This window comes from Bactrocera tryoni, chromosome 2 (genome assembly GCF_016617805.1).
Source record: "Bactrocera tryoni isolate S06 chromosome 2, CSIRO_BtryS06_freeze2, whole genome shotgun sequence".
Taxonomy (NCBI): domain Eukaryota; kingdom Metazoa; phylum Arthropoda; class Insecta; order Diptera; family Tephritidae; genus Bactrocera; species Bactrocera tryoni.
The window spans coordinates 61,615,296-61,628,373 of NC_052500.1; the positions used below are offsets into that span (position 1 = coordinate 61,615,296).

A 13,078-nucleotide genomic window follows, 5' to 3' on the forward strand; every position below is an offset into this window, starting at 1 on the left:
TGCTATATTTGTTCGACCTGAACAATTTCTTTGGGGATTATTATTATTAGATTAGATAATTATCTATGCCGGTGAAGACTCCTTGTAAAATTAAAAAGATTTCCATACAATGACTTAAGTTGGAGCGGTCAGTTTGTACTGCAGCATATTGGCGGTCTCGGCAAATGAGCAGAAAAGGACTTGTGTGAAATATCTTATCGATATCTCAAAAACTAGGAGACTAATTGGTGTATATACAGAAGAATATGAGTAAATCGACTCAGTTTCTCACGGTGATCATTTATATTATATATACATACATACTACTGTGCCCAAAAAATAAGGTGACATTTGAATTTAAACTGCGCGCGTCGAAGGATTAGGAGAATATTTTTTTTTTAGGTTGGTAGTACTGTCAGTCACATTTATGTAAAATTTCATGTCATAATATTCATTAGTGTTTGAGATACGTGTCGTTTTGTGAGCTGTAAAAAGTGAGTTTTTCGTTTTTTGCAATGTCGAAATTTGTTGAGCAAAGAATTTGCATTAAATTTTGTTTACGGAATCAATTTTCTGCTGCGGATACGTTGAGGATGGTGCAGAAAGCCTTTAGTGATGAGGCTATGTCTAAAAAAAATGTTTACAAGTATTATAGTGAGTTCCAAGCCGGCCGTGTCGAAGACGAAGAGCGCCCAATGCGACCATCAATCTCAACCGACGAAGCTCACGTTCAACAAATCAAAGATTTGGTGTTGAAAAACCGTCGATTAAACATTTAGAGACCTTGCTGATGAAGTTGGCATATCGAAAGGCTCAGCCAATACCATTTTGAAGGATGTTTTGGGCCTCAAGCGCGTCAAATCTCGATTGAATTTTTTGGAAAAAAGACGTCGCGTTGAAGTGTGTGAAACGATGCTTTCCGACTACCAGGGTGCCATGAAACGCATTACAATTGGTGATGAGACTTGGATCTATACTTACGACCCCGAAACAACCGATCAATCGAGCGAATATCGTGCCAAAAGAGAGCCGAGACCAAAAAAAATCGCGCCAAAGTCGCTCAAAAATCAAGGTCATCTTGACTGTTTTCTTCGACTATCGTGGTGTTGTCCATTATGAATTCCTTCCAACCGGTCAAACAGTCAACAAGGAATATTATTTGAACGTTATGCGTCATTTGCATAACGCTATCCGCCTAAAAAGGCCGGAATTGTGAAAAGACAATTCTTGGTTTTTACACCACGATAATGCACCATCCCATACTGCCCTCGTAATTCGTGATCATTTCGCCAAAAACTCAACCCATATCGTTCCGCAACCACCGTATTCACCTGATCTGGCGCCGTGCGACTTCTGGCTATTCACCAAGCTCAAAAGACCGCTGCGGGGACACCGTTTTTATACGATAGAGGAGATTCAAGCCGCAGCGAAGACGGAACTGAAGGCCATCCCGGAAAGTGACTACAACCAGTGTTTCGAAGATTGGAAAATCCGTTGGTATAAGTGTATTGCATCGGGAGGGGATTACTTTGAAGGGGATGAAATTGATTTGGAAGAATAAATAAAGAATTTTCAAAATAAATGCAATTTTATTTTTTGGGCACAGTAAATCTTCCTTTGGGTGTTAAAAAAACTTCATGGCAAACTTAGTATACTCTTTTCCGGGTATAAAAATTCCTTAGAGGTCCTAACCTTGAACCCCGACCTCTTTAATACTACGTAGTCAGTGCGCTGAAGTTTCGATAAAAAAAAACAATTTTTAATTAAAAAATGATAACATTTTTATCAAGATTCGATTTCACTATTCATCTAAGCTCCCATCGCGTTGGTACATCGATTGTAAAAATTCTTTAAATTTTTGGATACCAATTTTCGAAAAAATAGCTTTTTGTTTGGTCTCGTTCTCGGCATTCAGTTTTCTTTTAACCGAGCATTCTTTTGAAAACTAAGGTCCGGAAAAAGTAACAGAGGGTTGGATCTGGAGAATACGGTAGATGTTTAAGAAGTTTACAGTCCAATCCATTCAATGTCGTTTTCATTGAATTACCCCACAGTGCTTTCCCATTCTCAAATATTCATGAGCATTACATACAAATAGTTCCTTAGATATATTTAGAGTTTCAAATACTTATATCAATATACTTCAAATAACAGTCGTAAAAACATGTGAGAGTTTGTTTAATGTGCTCCTCCACTGCGTTCATCGTCTTCAGTGCACCTTTGGTTAGCATGGACCCATTATGCTGTGGGACGGAAATTATTAGTTTTCAGTATCGTATAGGGTGAATAGGGGTATGCTTTTGTCAGTGGCGTAGCTACAACTTCGGGCGCCCGGGGCCAAGGATGTTCTGCCGCCCCCCCCTTTATCTACCTACCTACAAGTTTCATGAGGTGGTTCGAACAAAAGTGAATTTTTACAAAATACCTTCGATATTAAGTATATAAAATTTAGGAACTAGAAGCCACGCTAATTCTGGAGTTCCACAATTCTCACAATACGGTTTATTTTACAAGACATCTTATTAAAAGCCATAGAAAAAACCCATTTTCTCCCTATATCTTGTACACTTTTGACACAATTTGCAGTAATTTTTGCCCGAATTGGAGTTTTTAAATACCATTTCGCCGCCCCCAAGACGTTGCGCCCGGGGCGACGGCCCCCTTCGGCCCCCACTAGCTACGCCACTGGCTTTTGCCGTTATTTGCTGCAGAGTTTGGCAATATCGCAAAGTTGCCTAGCCTTTCTGGTAATATTAATATCAACTTATAACTCAAAATCCATCTTAATTTGTTTTACAAACGATATTTAGGCAAAGACAACTTTTCTTTGTGGTCGAGGATATAATAGAGAAACTTGTTTAGCTGATTTTTTTTCAGAACCACCCTAATGTGTATTTTATTTTATTATTTATTCACATATATTAATATCTCTACTTATCAAAAAGTATGCGTGATTTAAGTTGTGGCCAAGAGAAAATAGGTAAATAGGTATGATGAACGTGAGAGCGCATATGATGATGACGCTGCAGCTCTAACGCACATGTTTTAATCAATTATGACCCGCGGCTTAGTGCTGCTGTACTTACTTAATTAAAAGGAAAATATTACATGTCATCTATGTATTTTTATATGTTGAATTTCGTGACTTCACAAAAAACCGTGTATAAGTATACCAATTAAGTGAAGAAAATAAATAAGTGAGAAAATTTTAAAGAGCCTGGGCTTATATGACAATTATGGTTGTCGGCCCATAATTCGGACCTCTTTTTACGAATTGCTTCGCGCAAACGACACATAACACTCAAATAATATTCCTTGTTGACAGTTTGGCCGGTAAGAAGGAATTCGGAGTGCATCACATGGATATTCGATGAAAACTTGATTTGTGACTTTAGCTTCGGTTCTCATTTGCCACGATACAGGTATTCGGCCGATTGATTGTTTGTTTTCGGGTCGTAAGCATAAATTCAAGACTTAACGCTGGTAATAATACGTTTCATGATATCCTGGTGGTCGGAAAGCATTGTTTCACAGTCGTTAACGCGACGCTTTTTTCGAAAAAATTTAGTGATTTTAGAACAAATGAGCTTTGAAAATGGTTTTCACTGATCCTTTCGATATTCCAATAATGCCACTAAGAACCTTGAGTGTTAATCGTCGATTGTCAAACACCAATTCCTTTATTTTATTGGCGTGTTGATCGTCAGTAAATGTTGATGTTGCTAGCGACAAATAAATATCACCGAAGGCCGTTTCCATTTTGAACCAACCAACCAAAAAAAAGGTATGTTGACGAATGGGTTTTCGCGCGAAATTTAAATTAAAAAGTCGTACTTTTTTTACTTACAGTGGTATATTTGAAAAGAAATGAAGGGATAGTAAAAATACAAGTATTTCATAATGCCCCTCTCATAGAAACCCTCGTATCTATTGACAAGAAAGCGCTTTTCAGACAAAATTTTCACTGGCGAAATCATTCGTCATCATACGGTGCCAAGACCAATAGTTCGGGTGAATGCATACGAATTTTCCAAACAATCCTTAGAGCTTTTGGCGCGTGTTTTTCAACTTGTGTGGCCTGGCGTTGTCCTGATAGAATACAATTCCTCTCCTATTGGTCAAAGCAGATTGCTTCTGGCTGATTGCTTCCCTCCGGCAGTCAATCATAGGTTGTCCATCACTTTTCACCGCTTCCGTTTCAGAAATGGATCGATTTTGTTTGCGATTTAGCAGCCATTCACAGTGTTAATTTGATGACTGGACTTGACGATATCCATTATTTTCCAAAGTGGACCACGCGTTTTGAGATTAGAACGGAATTGACGAAACCGAAAATGCGCATTATTTTCTGTTACACTATCAGAAATAAAGGGTGGTACATTTCGAGGTTTCCTACTTTTTTTAAAGAAAAACCACAGAAACTTTAAATTTAATGGTGAATGTTTATTATCACTAAAAGGATAATTGTTTGGCATTTATTTTTTGAGGATCTCTCAAGATCACTCTTCTCTTCAAGATCACATAGGCTTTAGATATTACATATTCCCACAGGAAAAAGTCTAACGGTGTGATATCACATGATCTTGGTAACCAATTGACCGGCTCAAAACGTGAAATTATATGCTCACCGAAGTTTTCTCTCAATAAATCCATTGATTGATGCGTCTGGTTGAAACCAAAAGTCGCCGAGATCACGAGCTTCAATTTCAGGCATCAAATAGTCAGTTATCATGGCGGGATAACGATCGCCATTGACCGTTGCGTTCTCACCGGCATCATTTTTGAAGAAATATCGACCGATGATTCCAGAGCCCATAGAGTGGAGTGATGTCCTTAGGAAGGTCGAGCGGCTTCAGTTCTTGCAAAAGCTCAACAAAGATAACATGATAGCTTGACACGACTCACGCGTGATCATAATTTCGATTTTTTAAGCCACTCTGAAGTAAGTTTTTCCACAAAGAACGACAGTTTTTTTGAATGCCGACTCCGTGGTCAAGGGAATACGGCATTTTTCAGAAAGAATTGCCGATATTAAAGTACATTAAGTTCTGTATTATTATTTTTATTTATTTATTAAGCAAGACACCTCTTCAAAAAAAAAAAAAAAATACTTCCAAAACAAACACGTTTTCTTCTGGCTTGTAAACCCTTTATATATTTAAACCATTTCATATTAGGTCTACAACTTTGCTTCCACCGTTTTTTTTTTGTAAATTTAAGGCTTTATTGTATAAAAACAGTTACAAAAAAGTTTATTCAAAATATTAGCTGTCGCTAGCTACTACTTTTGACCATCTTTCTGGTCAAGTAGATCCAAGTAGCAATCCAATTTTTGACTTCTTCATAAGAACTGAAGTGCTCGTTAGCTAGACCGTGTGCCATCGATCGGAACAAGTGGTAGTCAGATGGCGCAATGTCTGGAGAATACGGCGGGTGGGGTAAGATCTCCCATTTCATCGTCTCCAAATATTTTTTGACCACCTTTGCGACGTGAGGCCGAGCATTGTCATGCTGGAGAATGACTTTATCGTGTCTTTCCTCGTACTGTGGCCGTTTTTCTTTTAGTGCTCGGCTCAAACACATCAATTTTGAAGCATCTGTTCATATGCAAAGAAGCGTCGTTCGATATCTCTTGGTTTCATGTAGTAAGGAACCCAGTTTCCTTGTTTCTGAATCATCCCCATGGCTTTGAGGCGTTTTGATACGGCTTGCTGTGTCACTTGCAACGATTCGGCCCATTCCTCTTGGGTTCTAAACGCATCTTGGTCGAGTAATGGTTCCATCTTCTCCCTTCCACCACCATGCCGGTCTTCGACTTCATAATCACCATTCTTAAAACGTTGAAACCATTCGCGACATGTTCCTTCACTTAGGACAGCCTCACCGTACGTATCCGAAAGCATTCAATAAGCCTCAGCCGCACTTTTCTTGGAATTAAAAAAGAAAAGCAAAATTTCTCGCAAATGTCGAGAATTCGGCTCAGAAAGTCACATTTTCAGTTGATAATAAGTTTGGGATGCAAACAAATCTCTACAAATATTTTGTTGGGTTAATGTTGACACAAATGTCTAAGTATAGCGATTTAATCGATTTAATCGACCAGTGCTTGACCCTAGAGACATCTATTGGAAAACGGCGGAAGCAAAGTTGTAGACCTAATATTTTAATTAGATTGCATTATAATAGTTCTTGTGTTAGCCTTTAAACAGTTTTCATTTCTAAGTAATAATTTATTCTTTCTTTTCAGGTAATTAACTTATGACACAACGAAAGTCTTCGCAGAGACCAACGGTAAATTTATTTCTGAGAATCTAACAAAAGATGAATGAAAAGCTGTAATAAATCTTGAGATTTTATAACTCATTTAGAAATGCGAATTAACGCGACCCACTCATCTGGTAACAGTACATCATGTACCGAGCGTTGGGACGCAAGTGAAAAAAGAGAAAAGTCAGAGCAAAGTCAAAAACATAAATAAGCCAAATGTCAAGTGTTAACGCACGACTTGGGGGAAATATCAAGTCAAATGCTAAACCGCTAATGTATTGCAGTTAAAATGAACTTCTTCTAATTGTTTATTGTTGTTTATTTAACTTCATTTGGTGTGAGTAAGTTTTGACACCAACTTCTTCTCTGCTTCTTCTTTCTCATACCTTAGAGAATTTCGTTACGAACGTTGGCGCTTAAAATGAAAGAATAACTTTTGCGTGCAACTAAATTTAATGCTTGAATGTTTATTTTAGTTGTTTTTTGTTGTTGTTTAACTTTAACGATTTTCACTTTACTTCCTTTTTAATGCTCGGCGAAATATTTTCTTTGTTTACACCGAAATGGGTACAATAACACCAAAGCCAAAGGTTAAAGTTGTTGGGTCATTAACTTCGCTGGCGGTGTTTGGGTGTTAAGTTTTCACAAAAATAACAAAAACAAGCAAAAACGAAAATATATGAAGAAAATTACGCACATGGGAGTAAACGGTGACAATGACACGCACATACGCACACCTTACTTACGTACATACATACATACATATGTATATGCATTTGGATGCGTGCGTTTGCCAAGCTTTCAGTGTTTCAGGGGAATTTTGCTATGAACTGTAAGCGTTTTTAAGTTTTTTTCTTCAAGTGTGTGTTACGAAGTTTAATAGCGACACACCCATTATCGCTACAGTGGGGTTGATAGCCTTTTTCACGCACACAAACACGCACATCACGTTCGGATTTTATATTAGCTGGCTTTCATAATATTTTGCGTTTTCCTAGTGAAGTTGTGTGGTAATTATAGTTATGTGCAAAAAAAAGTGTTTATATATGTATGTACATATATAAACTAATTGCTGAAAAATATCACGTGACATTAGTTGCATCGTTTGAACTGTACTTTATTCTGAGGTTACAACGAGCATTTACTTTAACCTCGATCGATTCCGTCCCGGTAATTTTGATATCAAAGCTGCACCACGCTCTGGTAGGCCAATTGTCGAAAATATCGATAAAACGATGGATATCGTCCTTGTCTCATGTAAGCATTGTTTCGTTTGCCTAGCTGACTAAAACTGGATACAAAAACAATCTGTTGTTGTTTTAGTGGTTATCTAGTCCCCGTTCAAAAAACGTGTCATCGAGGTCTTCCAATGGTAGGACCAGGAAGCGTGCTGTTTCGACGCGGTGGGACCATAAGGGAAGTGTGTCAGATGTGTAGGGTTAGCTGGTGATTCGAGTCATGCGGGGACTCATTGTATGCTGGACATATATTTGGTAGGTCGGGGTCGGTTCTGAATAAGTAGAAGTTTAACCTACTATACTTGCCGTCCGCAATGAGTGGTGGTTTGACTCCAAGTACGCCATTAACTGAGAGGGAGTCGGTGAAGGTGTTTATAGCTCCAATGTGAATGACGGCCGGTGCATGTCTGAAGTTAGTTGCGTCCGAAATCTGGTCGGCGTATTGTCTTCTGTCGGTGACGTAGTTTAAGAAGGACTTCTTGATGCCCCTAGGAGGATGCGAATGAATCGAAGTGTCATCTCTGCATCGTTACTGAATTTTAACGAAAGCGATGCTCTTTTGAAGCAGATGGTTACTGGTGATAAGAAGTGGGCACCGGTGGTCAAACTAGAATTGACTATAAGGGAAAATTTTGGCAGTACCAGAAGCGGCCTTGGTTAATAGGAGAGAAATTGTGTTCCATCAGGACAACGTCACGCAACACACATCAGTAGGATGTGCTCTGGCATCCACTTTATAGTCAGGTCACGTCAAGATCAAGATATTGATCAAATAAAGGGGAGAGATCTGACTGTCGATTCTGATCTCCCTTCACGTCCCATGGTCATGGTCTCCATTTGTGCTGGTGTTGCCGAGGCCTGCGGTTAAGGTTTGAACAGAATCAGGGCACTTGTGACTTTATCTCATCAGCCATTTTTTGTGGATGCCACTCCATCATACGCATTTGGCGGAATACAGCAATCGCTAGGCCAAGGCTCTAACAAAATCCTAAAACGAACTAATCATACTCATTCTCCAATTCAAAAGCTATGGCAAGTCTAGGGATTAAAAACCGTAGGTCATAACCGTTAACCAGGCTGATATACCAACATGAAGAGCACCCGATTAATTACGACCAACTCAGCTAATACATATTTTCCTTCTTCCGGCTCCATTTATTCTTCTACATCAAAGTCTTCAAGAAGTATGCAGTTATCTTTTAATGAGGATGCTATATAAAATAAGATGACAAAGAGTTCAAACTTTAGTAACGGCTTTCTTGTGAATCATTTTGCAGGATTTTCACTTGCTTTAGTCAAAAGAACTTCGGTTAAGAAAGTCGCATTTGGAAAGAATTAGGTTAGGTTAGAGATGATCTATGCGCCAAATGGGACGCAAGATCTCACTTGGACAGCTGTGAACTCTGGTCTTTCGTGATTCCCAAAAATTCCTAGAAATTTATTACCAAACCTTTATACGATGAACTTTGAGTCTACCATAAATTTTTTAAGGCGGCTAATAAATTCCATCTGTTATACCCTCAATCTATACAAGTAATATAATGGGTTGTCAAAAAAGTCTTGCGGTATTTTTATTGAATTTTTTTTTTATTGAAATTGAAATGTATTTTTCATGACTCATGCCCAGCTCTTGACCGATGCTACGGCTGTTACTATGCCGGTCTCTTTCGACCAATTCAGCGATTTTATCGCAATTTTCGACGACAGGCCTTCCGGAGCGTGGCGCATCTTCGACCACCTCTACACCAGAACGAAAACGTTGAAACCATCGTTGTGCGGTGGAAATGGAAACTGTATCGGGCACATAAACTGCACAAATTTCATTGGCGGCTTGAGATGCATTTTTGCCTTTATCGTAGTACTGTAAAATATGCCGTATTTTCTCTTTATTTTGTTCCATGTTTGCGACGCTATAACTCACGAACGACTTAGAAGAAACGGCAATCAATCAGACACGTGTTAGCGCGTGAAATGAGCTTTCCAAAAAGGTATAGCATGACCCGATGCGACGAATAAAACTAGAACTACCCGCTTTCAGCGCCAACTAGCGAAAATACCGCAATACTTTTTTGACAACCCATTATTCTGGTGTAAACGTAATTAATTTTTGCACCCTACTGTAGTTACATACAGTTTAAGAAAAATACTGGTCAAGTAGCTGCAAGTAAAATGCATTCGCCGATGTCTCAAGTCATGGCTGCAGCGCCATATTATGTTACTGTGGCATTATGCTCGTAAGTGGTGAATACGTTGTGCTATGTGGCAATACTACTCGTGACATATGTATACTCGTGCTCTTTGATATATGTATGTATGTAAGTTGGCGGTGTTGACTAGGGCCCTGGTAAATACTCGTGTGTACAGACGTTTCAACTTGACAGCTTGGCGTGCCAGCAGCGTAAGACGAGCTTTGCTTTCTAACAACACACCAAGTTTTTCGAGGGGGGAAATGTTGTGATGTGATCGTTGTTTTACCTTCGCTTTTAAGTTCAAGAAAACAAAAACAAAGCACTTCATCGAAATAAAAAAATCAAATTCATGGCAACAACGTTTTTTTTTTTAATTTCTTCCATTCCTTTTGTTGGGTTTTGTGTTTGGTCATAACACGTGCGTTGTTCACATGGTTGCATTTTGCATGTGACAGTGGGATGTGCTTATTGGTCGAAGTGTATGACTATGCAAATTTGTGGCTTTATTTCACCCTTAAAATTTCGGACTTAGGAAATTAGAGACAAAATAGAAGTGGGGTTTTGAGATCAAACTAGTTCAGTATTCGGTTAGGTTCAGTTAGTCTGGTAGGCTAATAAGCCACGCATAGATCAGTTTTAGTCTTTAACGAAGCCGGATTGAGTGCTATCACGTCTTCTATGAGGAGTAGTCATCCTTTAGGATGCCAGCGCTTGCTGCAAATTTTTACACTTTCTGTGACCTGCCTAACGAGACCTCTTTCAATGTCTCATACCGTGGAGCCCCGAAATGCTCGAAGCGCTGCTTTGCTAATGCGGCACAAGTGGACAAGAGAAGCTCTATTGTTTTCCTGTTGCTATGCTTTTGGCATTTCTAGCAGTCTCCTCGATCCATCAGCACCATTCTACAGGCGTGCGTAGCAACCAGTCTGAGACCAATGAGCATTCCAACCAAGGCCCTTCGATCGTGTGCCTGATGGACTTCGTATGAACTTCGTGTATTTTTGGTTTTGCGGTTTTCGATCTCGGTAGATCGTTCCATCGCGTTTTGACCGTCACGTTTTCGGATGGTAACCGTACACCACTCTTGATCATCTTGTCTAATACATCCTTAATCCCGGTGTCTTTGTGACCAGGCACCAGTGGCGGCTCCACGGAGGGTTATTTTTTAAAGTATAACCTATCGAAATGTGAAGAAAACGATTTGTCACCATAAGACCTGTTCATGAAGGCTTTAGGAGGCAATATTTTTTGAAGAACAGCAACTTTATCAGACTGTTCCCTAAGTTGTGTTTAAATATTGCCTTATATCATATGCAATGAGACTTGTTAATGTTCATGTTATACTTGTATGGCACTCATTTATCATCCATTGAACATTTATAATTTTTTTGACTGTTACCAGTGTTACCTTACATTGGACTAAGACCCCACAAGCTCATTATTTTAACACCTAAAGAGCTGATTAGGTAAGGTATCCCTTTTCGGCGTATTATACATAATATCCCAGACTTTTCTTAAGTGATTACTCAAGAGAATGGTGTGGTCGCTTAACTTTGTGTGGTGAATCGAACAACTGGCATAATCATATAGAAATATAATATTTAATGAAAAATATAACTTCTTATTCCATTTCTCTGTATAACTTTATAGTTGGCTTCCTGTCTAAATTTTTCTAAAAACAGAGTATTGCTCAAATAATGTTCAAAATTACGCTCATTTTACATGATACTAGACACAGTGCTGTCCAAGAAACCCACCTGGTTTCTGTTACGTATTCACATACCTACATATGTATGTAACATCTCTGCGTACTCTTTGATTTAAGGGTGCAGTTCCTGCTGTCTACATGTGACATTTTGAAGGGGTTGTTTCCTTTTGTTATAATGTTTTTCTAGTATCTTCCATTGCTTAATCGCATTTGTATTTTAGGTTTTAGTTACAGTTAGTGCTAATGCAGCATTTTACATGAATATTGTAGTTAACGGGTTCTTTGTACGCTTTAAATACTAAATTCTTTATACTGAGCATGGGTTTTCTCACATGTATTTCCAAACTGAGTAACATTTTTGAACTAGATAACCTTGCAACCGAATATATAACTACGACCGAGTTCAAATTGATGACATTAATAGTGTAATGGTCACATATTTTACCTGTCTAACAGACCACTTTCTCCTCGACAAACATAAAGATCTCTTAAGTAATGTACGGAGGTAGGAAGCAAAGACCTTTTAAATTTTTTGTGACTTTTTGAAATAAATGACCAAAGTTGAAAGGTTAGGTTAAGTTAAACTTAGGCCTAAGTCGTTATTTGAGATCACACTTGGGTAGCATTAGATCCATTATGAAGCTAGAAAATCCCCGAAGTTAGTTCTCTTCTATCGTCAAAGCGCTTTGAACCCCTGCTTAGATGTTTTATTTTCTGCTAGTTCATATGGAATTGTGAGATCTGAAGATGCGAGATCTAAGGTATATCAGACTTGATCTTGCAAACTCAGGAATGTCAGAAGGAACTGCTGGAAATAATTTCTTTACTTCTTTCAAGCAATTTCGAGAACTGGCGTCGTAGTTTTAAAAATTAGACGGAAGGCACTTAGAAATTACTTATTATAAGATGGGAGTCTTAAAGCCTTAATTGGTTTTGGGGTAGTAATGGTTTCGGATAACTGTAGATGACGCTCCTAAATTTTAGCTTAACAAATACAGACTTCACGTGCCATTCGAAAAAAAATTTCGACTGAATTTTAGCTGCTTCCATTTATTATCGATTGATCGAAGTATGGTTAGACATAACTACTTAGTTTTGATCTTAGTTCTGACTTCTACTATCATCTTAGAGTTGCCGCTGTTTTATTTAATATTTGATCTGAAAACCTACTTATAAGCAAACTGCTAAACTCACTGGAGGCGCAAGATCGTATCAAAATAGTTCAAAAGGTTGTAGTGCAGCTTCCACCGAAATTCTAAAGCTCAATTTCTAACTCAAAAAACTCTAAGGCTTCGTTTACGATGTCCACGAGACATCACGAGAGTCAAGTATTCAAAACATAATAAAAATATCGTTATATGCTTGTCGCCCATTGCGGTATGAGGAAGAAGTTTCTCTTTGAAATGCAATCCTCGACACTTCTCATGCTGTCTTTTAGAAATTCCCTTCTTATTTGCCAATTGATCCAGTTTGCTTTATGCGAATACAATGCGTCCATGTCTTTTTTCCTTTTCTCTTTTTTCTGTTTTCTCATTCTTTTTCTGTCTATTCTAAGCATCCATTGTCCAAGACTATATCACTGTGTCATATTCATATATTTCATTGTGTTGAGATATTCCGTCATCATCATGACTATTCTTCGCCCAGCACATCCAGTCATCAGTCGCATTGTCGAGACGAGAGCCATCAACACTTTC

General features: G+C 38.4%; 1 protein-coding gene across 1 annotated transcript in view; it reads left to right on the forward strand.

The window, feature by feature from the left end:
* The first annotated feature begins 6,243 nt into the window (after nucleotides 1-6,243).
* LOC120767737 (GTPase-activating protein CdGAPr) overlaps nucleotides 6,244-13,078 on the forward strand; it is a 211,516-nt gene continuing 204,681 nt past the window's right edge. The window contains exon 1 of the mRNA XM_040093946.1: nucleotides 6,244-6,270. The gene's annotated coding sequence lies outside the window, so the exon portion shown is untranslated. The remainder of the gene's footprint in view (nucleotides 6,271-13,078) is intronic.